The sequence below is a fragment of the Gossypium arboreum genome, chromosome 6, assembly GCF_025698485.1.
Source record: "Gossypium arboreum isolate Shixiya-1 chromosome 6, ASM2569848v2, whole genome shotgun sequence".
Taxonomy (NCBI): Eukaryota; Viridiplantae; Streptophyta; class Magnoliopsida; order Malvales; family Malvaceae; genus Gossypium; species Gossypium arboreum.
In genome coordinates this window covers 131,227,140-131,234,071 of record NC_069075.1, presented here as the reverse complement: position 1 = coordinate 131,234,071, position 6,932 = coordinate 131,227,140, and positions in this window count along the sequence as shown.

Here is a 6,932-nt window from a genome sequence, read left to right as displayed (position 1 = left end):
TACTACTTCTACTTAGAGTAGAAGTTGTATGTTCTATGAAAATATTATTATTTAATCAAACTTTATTCGAACAAAACCCTTGTACTTATGCTCTATCAATAGGAACTATGTGTTGAACTATTAACACACTTTATTTACATCATTATTCTGCCAAAAAATGGTGGCAATTTATTTTACAGAATAAATTCTATTTTCTAGAAAAAATCAAGAGAATCAAAGGAAAAAGAAGAAGAGGACTCCACCATGGATTCGGTAGTTTCTAGAATGTTTAAAGACAATCCCGACATTGAAGAAAGGAATTCCAATCCGAAGAACACCATACCTTAGATTCGAGGAGATTCAACGGGTAGATTTGCATATTTGAGGGGTTAAGGTTTGAAAATGGGTATTGAGATTCGAAGATCTTGAGTAGCTTTTTCGGGGAATTTGACTTAAAAAAATGAGTGAGAAAGTGTTATGCTCTTATTTGGTGGCCCTAGTTGGCCAAAAAGGCACAAGTGATCGTCGAAGTAATTGATGGTTAAACCCTCACTACAGCAAAATAGGTTTTTAGCGGCATTTTTTTGGGCTAAAACAATTTGCGGCGTTTTGATAACCGTCTCAAAAAAAGCCGCTATAGAACATGACCTTTAACGGTGCGTTTCCTAAAAATGGTGCAAAGGTCATGTTCTTTAGCGGCACTTTTACCAAAAAAGCTACTAAAAGTTATGTTCTTTAGCGGCATTTTTAGTAAAAGCGGCGCTAAAAGTCATGTTCTTTGGTAGCGTTTTTAGTAGATTTTTAACAACCCGTTTTCATTCATATAGAACCCTAATTGTCAACATAATTTCTTGTAACATCAAATCCAACTAAAAACTGAAAATTTAAATGATACTTCAAATCCAACAAAAGAAACATGTATATGATCTAAATTAATAAATGAAATAACAAAATATATTATATTCAAAAGTTAGATTGTTAAAATATTCTCATAATAAGAAAACAAACGTCAAAAATGATAGATTTTGCGACTGCTGAAACATCTTCATCATATTTTGAAGCCATAGCTGGAGTTCGTCATATTTTCTGCTTCCCTCACTGCTACCTCCGCTTTAAGTTGTAGCTGGAGTTCTTCATATTTTCTTTGAGCCTCTGCTTCTCTCGATTTTGCCTTCGCTTTAAGTTGAGCAATCTGCTCAACTGTGCTCTTTTGCATCTAAGCCATTTGGTCTCTTAACCTCTGAACTTCAGCTTGAGCCTAATTCCCCTAAGGCATGTATTGTTGCTAGCTGGATCCAAAATATTGGGTTGGGTTAGCAAAAGATCCTTGAAATCAAACCCGACAGTACCTTTCAGGATCCAAAACTTCAGTAATAATTCAGTTATCAATGTCATCAAGATTAACAAAACTATCACTCGAAGCTATCGCTTCATACTCCGCCGTTTTATCCTTTAGTTTCTCCTAATAATTCAATCAACGAGTTAGAAACAAAATATATAATCAAAACAAATGCAACATAACTTAACATTATTTGCATTACAAACGACGATTTAAACCATTATAATTAAACATGATAAATATTTAAAATAATTGAAATTTTATTAAGTAAATATACCATAATTTTTACAGCTTCAGCAGTCATAGAAGATTCTTCTTTCTTTCTATGTGTATTCTCAAAAAGCTGAAGGTGTCCAACTTTTTGACCAGACGACAGTTCCTACAATATAGTAGGAAAAATATTAATTTGTATAAAATAATTAATATTTGACACAATTAATAAATTCAAAATACCTCGTCATCAGCTACACAAGCAAAACTTTTCGACCCAACTGTGTGCGTGAATTTTGCTTTTTCCTACTTGTAGTTCCAACTTGCTCACAATCCTACATTATGAAATTATTATTACGTATATAGTAAACGCTATAAACCAAAACAATTATAAGAGTTTGAAAGTACATAATACCTTCCATTTCTTTGAATTCCAAAATCTAACTGCATCTTCCCGTTGGTACCTCAGCATTCCCGGCGGGACATTTCACAATTTCTCTTCGAGGCTTATATTTTTCCTAAAATATTCATTCTTTAAAGCATTTTTATGGTCTTTCCATTTTTTTCCTAATGCCTTCTTCACATAATTATCTGAGACCTCTAAAGCAAATCTCTCCTACAAATAACACAAGTTTAGAAAGTAAATGTAAATGAAACTTAAACCAAAGTATTATAAATTACATTAACGTTATTACCTTAATATTATCAAGAGCTTGATTTTTGTTACTATCAGGCATATGATGCCATGACTCGTAGTTGATAGGCAACAGATTGGCATTTCATGCTATAATGCCCAAGTATCCTGTTAAAAGTCGAGCTTTTGATCCAATAGGCTGACCAAGACTGTTTCTAGCTACTTTGACATACTCGATAGAATTTTACTCGTATAAATCTTTTAATAGCGAACGTCGTCGAGTTTTACGCCTCCCACCACTTTCAGCTAAAAAAATGGTATATTATAATATAAGAATTTGAAACAAAAATCAATAATAAAAGTCAACATGCATGTAAATTAAAGTTAACATTACTTTGAATTTCTGCAGGTTCGTCAGTTGTATTCGGAACATTTGAAGATCCAATAGCAGACTGTTGTTCACTATTTATTTTTTTCCAAATTTGGAGGATTTTGAATAATACTGAGATCTCGCAATCTTCTTTTAGGCATTTTATTTGCAATACACATAAAAGTTCTTAATAAATAGATATTAAGGGAGAATTTATGAAAAAAAAAATTGTACGTGGATATTTCGAAAACAGTATTTTAAAAACCCAACCATCTCTATTTTAGAAGTGGAAACACAAAAATATACACATTTTGTCATGTCCTTTTTAACTCAAATTCATGCAGTTTCTGTTAAATTATTGTCGAAAAATACATAATTATTATAAAATAATTATTTTAGACTTAATTTATTAACATAATGGATTTTAAATAATTTTATAATAAATTTTGATTAATTTTGATCATTTTCGACAGGTTTGCACAAAGGGCGAAAATTAGCTCGGCAAACACTGCTAGAAGTGCAAAACTGAGAAGTGATTTTTGAAGCATCGAGACAAATGAGTTTTTCAACTAAAGACAGTCCAAATTATGTTGGCCCAATTGAGCTAAACCGAGAGAACCGAACCTATCAAGCTTTGGGCAACCCTAAACCATCAAGCATGCTGATCTAATCAGCTTGCTTGGCCGATTAATTGGCTTGCAAAAAAGCCCTTAAAGACTTCGTCAAACAGCAAACAAACCCCTCCACTATTCTTGCCTTTCTAAATTTGCCCCAGCCTTAATATAGCAAGTTTGAAAACTTCAAACTTGCCACTTGTGTGGCCAGCCATGGGAGGGCTCTTTGGTTGCTGATTTTGGCTATTTTTAGCATCCCTCTCACCCTATAAAAACCCCCATTGGCTGCTCATTTCAACACACCACAACTTTCTTATCTCTTCTATTCCCTCTCAACTTTCTCTCTTTATTTTTTCCATCTGTTTTCGTTTTTCCTCTTGCCGATTTCACCTCTTGAAAAAGAGTCGTTCATCCATCATTTGGAGCAGCATTCAAGTATTCATAAAAGCCTTGGTTCGACAAGAACAAGTGAAGAAGGAAGAGTGGAACAACCCAGCCAAGCCACGGAGAAACATCAGATTTGCTTCTTGTTCCCTATCTTTTTAAATTCTATTGTTGTTATTATGAACATGTCTATGAATATTTATGTTGATATGATTTATTTAATTAATATGACTTAGATTTTATTCTTGTTAGGTTGATTGCATTTCGTCTTCTTAATTTATTAAAATTATGTTTGTGTTGTTATAGGCCTCGGTAAGATGTTTGATTAAGTAAAACCATGACTAAGTTATTCTTGCATTTTACAATTGTAAGCTAACAAATGTATTAATTATTTAAACAGATTGAAATTGTAATTAATTGACACGATACTTAATCAGTGCATGTTTAATCATCTAAGGTAGTTGAGGGTTAAATTAGCAACGGTATCGAGCGATACAATTGCCTTGCATAACTTGCAAGATTATTGTTACCTCACGTAATCTTTTATGTGCTTATGAGATTGAATTAATTGTTTGAATTAGCATAGAGATATGTACAAGAGATTATTTAAATTTCATAGGTATGTATGTGCATTAATACATTTTCTTATTAAAATCTGTTTAATCAGTTGAATTGACATAGAGATATAGTCAAAAGATAAATGTGTTTTGGTATGTAAGTATGTTCATAAGTTGGCAAATTACCGAGTTGCCGTGAATTTATTCGTAACAACATAAACATGAGCTTAATATTTCTAAGTTAAGAAATGTAATTAACCTAATACAATTATGTCATCTTGATTAAAATCAGCTTTTGAAATCGTGCATTAGGACTTTATTTTATGTATTTTACTTTGTTTTCGAGCTTTTAATCACTTTTCAAATCAAAATATTTTTTCTTCACCAAAGTGTTTTAAACTGCATTCATAAATAATTCTTTTTACAGTCCCTAAGGGTATGATAACTCGACATTTACTTGTCACTTTATTACTTGTTACGATTGTGTACACTTGCACATTTCTGTCGTTCCAAGAAGCAAATTATTATAAATTTAATAAACATATGATATATATTAAGTAATTTTTTCCGACAAGCAATATATTTAACAAATTTTAAGCAAAATTTAATAAAAATACTAACTTTTTTTTTTTTAAAAAAGCATTCAACCTTAAACAAATTTCCTAAGAAGACCATCACTTGTGTTCATCATTCCCCAATCCTAGAGATAGATTGGTTCAGTGCAGAATAGCATCAACAAAGACCACCAAATGTGAAGATATCCAAATTTAATCCATATAAGGTATTCAGACATTTATATACATAACAAAAGTTTGAAACAATAATCAACTAAACTAGATCAACAAAACATAAAACCATAAAAACGGCACAGATGAACTAAATTTGAACTATAAAACATTAAGGAGGAACCAAAATCAAGAACTAATGAACATCCACTAGCAGAAAAAATAAGACAACAATTATTTTTCTCCTACAAAAAAGAATCAGAAAAGAAAAGCAAAAGCAAAAAACATAACATAAGATAACAAAAAAAACCCCTAAACCCATAAATATACAAGGCCTGGCTTCACTACTGTACTTTTACAAGTTCAAATTCTTCATGGGATAATTCCATAAAATCAAATCCGATGTTAAAATCAAATCCGAACAATAGATGAAAGAACGAGGGACCTATTTCTAAGCAAATGAAGAGCAATCTTATTCAAAAAGGTTTCCATTTTAACCAAAATAAACGCATGCAGAAACCCCGACTATTCTTTGCATTTGGAACATACATAGGAAGACTTACATGGCGATGCAGCAGAGGAGTATCGATGGTGATGAGGCAGAGGAGTGTCAACGGCGATGTTGCAAAAGGGACAGTCAACAATGATGCAGGAGATGGTCGGATGATTTGGGGAATTAAAGATTTGGGGAAAATTTTTAAGGGAAAAAAATAATGGATTTCAGGGATGAGTTGGGGATAAAACTGAGCATAGCAAAACGGCGTCGTTTCGTTTAAAATAAAAATATACTTTGCGGCGTTTTTCTCCTAGCACGGCTAATACATGACCTTTTGTGGCGTATTTCTGTTAGCGCAACTAATGTATAATATTTGCAACATTTTCCTTCCAAACACCACTAAAAACACCGCTAAAACCTTAAATTCCTGTAGTGCCTACAATTAGGGCGAAAAGAATAATAGAGTGTAAAAAAAAAGAGAGAGAGAGAAAGAAATAAGAAAAAAGTGTGGGGGAGAGAAAAAAACGAATAAAGAATAAATATGATAAAGAAAAAAAAAGAAATAAGTGGTAAAGCCTACAATAAACAACTTGAAGAATTAAAGACATAGCATCCAAGTAAGCATTTAACAAGCTACATGTGATTTTCATTACACCTCTAACGGCAAATAACAACACAGTGACCAAGTTGTTATAAATTGATAACATTAATGACCAAACAATAACAATAGAAACATCAATGACCAAAACATAAATTTAAACAAACATAAGGGACTATTTTGCAATTTATCTTTAATATTTCTCAATTTTATATATAGTTATAGGTTATAGATATTGTTCTGGAAACAAATAACCAACTAAAGAAGGATATGTTGTGTATTTAATCAAAGCAAGTTTTCACCATTTGTTATTATTGTTTATATAAAAAGGGCTTGAAATCTATTCAGGGTTTACATTGTGAAGTCGAGAGCTGTAGAGAGAGGTTTCGAGTGAATCTTAAGAATGGGAAAGAGAGCTTCAATGAAGTTTGGTAAAGCAATGATAAAAGAATGAATAGATTGATAGGAGGTATTTAAATAGGTTGGTCTTCATTTTTTTAACTTCCTAGTGTTATATGAAAAAAAAAGGTAGGTTTTAAGTCATGATGAGCCTTTTATATAAGTCTTAGATCAACTTTAATAAAGATCAAATGAGGTTTACATGTGAAGGGACATGTATCTATAATCATGCAAGGGGGTCAAACCCCTCTAAAATGGAAAATTCGCTTTTAGGTCTCTTCAAAATTTATAAAATTATAAATAATATATGATAAAGTTATAGTTTGTGAAATACTCCATACTCAACCCGATTTTCAAATCCAAGCATGTGATGTCTTATTACGTTGCCAAAGCAACTCAAGCTAATCTATTTCATAATCATAAAATTTAAAACATAATATAGCAATTAACCAGTTTAATCATCAATCATACTCACAATTATTCATTTATTATGATTAAGGTTCAAAATCATTGTTAAACGGTGTTAAGAAAGGTCAAATGTCGAATTCGAACTCAAATGTCAAATGTCAAATGTCAAAATTTAAATTCTTTTATTGAAACAGGTCATAAATTATTTTGGGATTTTTA